The 1,713-nt window shown below is 49.0% G+C and overlaps 1 long non-coding RNA gene across 1 annotated transcript; it reads right to left on the reverse strand.

Annotated features, from left to right (window-relative positions):
• Positions 1-244: 244 nt before the first annotated feature.
• Positions 245-1,297, reverse strand: LOC121133256. The gene is made up of 2 exons (XR_005870067.1): positions 944-1,297; positions 245-588 (listed from the first exon to the last, which is right to left on the reverse strand). It is a non-coding gene; the product is annotated as an uncharacterized LOC121133256 (long non-coding RNA).
• Positions 1,298-1,713: the final 416 nt, after the last annotated feature.

Below are 1,713 nucleotides of genomic sequence, written 5' to 3' on the forward strand. Positions count from 1 at the left end.
AGAGACCTACCTCAGTAAGTTAGATGGAGAGTGATCAAGGAAGACTCCAGATGTCAACCTCTGGCCTATACGCATGCGTGCATGCCCCCCCCACATATAACACACACGCGCACACACACACACACACACACATACACACACACACACACACCATGGACACACATATGAACATACACCAACCACACACACACATGTATATGCAAAAACATAAATTAATAAACGAAAGAAAATTCCAACACAGGTCTAGCATGGAGTCATGCTTATAATCTTGGCACTTGGAAGGCAGAGGCAGGAAGATCATGAGTTTGAGACTAGTCTGGCATACATAGCTCAAATTCCCCTGCGTTAGCCCCACCACCCAGTGAAGGAAAACTAGAAGGTTAATGGCATCTTCTGAACGCAAAGCTGCTCTACACTTTATCCACAAGAAGCAGCTCACCCTCCAGGTAGAGTTGAGCCATTCAACCACAAGACCCCATGCCCACTGTCACAATGGCCAGCTCTGATGGGAAGTGACACGTAGGGGCCCTGCCACAGCCATGCTCTCCTCCTCAGGGTTCTGCCTTCCCCATAGAGATGCCTAGGTAGCTGTGTGGAAAGAGCAAGAGTTTTGTTTTAATGTTTTTAGGTAGCATGTAAAATAATGGGTTTCATTTTAACATTTTTATACACGGTGATTATTGTACTTAGCTCACCCCTCCCCATTACTCTTATTACTCCATATCCTCTTTCTGATTCCAGAAAGTTCTCCTCTGCTATCGTGTTATGCATACACATACGTACATGCCACGTACATTAAGCAAAACCTACATATAAAGACTGACACTCATCTTTCTTTATCCCCCACTTACACTACTCTTTCTTATGGAGAAGCTCATGGGAAAGAAAAGGCTATAGGGAACAGGGAGGCCACCAGCCCAATTACCCCATTCTGCTGCCATACCCTGTGTGATATCGTTTCCTTGTTCATTGAGGCTGTGCAGACGGGTTTTTCCGAAACTTCCATCCACGAGGCTAAATAAAACTCCCCTGCGTATAAACCACATTCCCTCTTCCACTCATCTGCTGGTGAACACCTAGGCTGGCTCCACACCTGGGCGCCTGTGAATGGTGCCACAATGATCAAAGCTGTGCGGGCACCACGGCCGTGTGCTGCCCATTGTTCCCCCGGGCCTGCGCTCAGGAGCGATGTGGCTGCGCCAGGCAGCTGTTCTATCTTTAGATCTTTGAGGACTCGCGGGATGCACAAGCTCACATCCTCACCAGCAGTGGATGAGGGAACCTGAAAAGCACCGAGTGGCGGAATTCAAAGCGACCTCAGCCTGCACTCGCGCATACCCGCTGCCCCGCACGCTGCTAGAATGGCAGGCCCTCGGGCAGGGAGAAGACGGCTGCACCGTGAGCGCGCCCAGGATTAAAGCTGAAAATGGCCGAGACACTCGAGTCAGTCTATGAAACGGGGGAATTCAATGGGGGGTGGCACAGATATGAATAGACGTTATACAAAAGAGGAAGTCTGGGCAGGGTGCACACAAGGTCCTACTTTGTGGCTTGAGCTTCCCTGGAATTTACTATGTAAACTTAAGTTGGCTTCAGACTTTCAGCAATACCCCTGCCTCCGCCTCACGAGGGCTGGGACTGTACTATAGGTGTGAGCACCACAAGATAGATCTTAATTAACAATGTTGAATGAAGACAATAGGCAGTAGAGAG

The sequence above is a fragment of the Mesocricetus auratus genome, unplaced genomic scaffold (genome assembly GCF_017639785.1).
Source record: "Mesocricetus auratus isolate SY011 unplaced genomic scaffold, BCM_Maur_2.0 Super-Scaffold_100021, whole genome shotgun sequence".
NCBI lineage: Eukaryota > Metazoa > Chordata > Mammalia > Rodentia > Cricetidae > Mesocricetus > Mesocricetus auratus.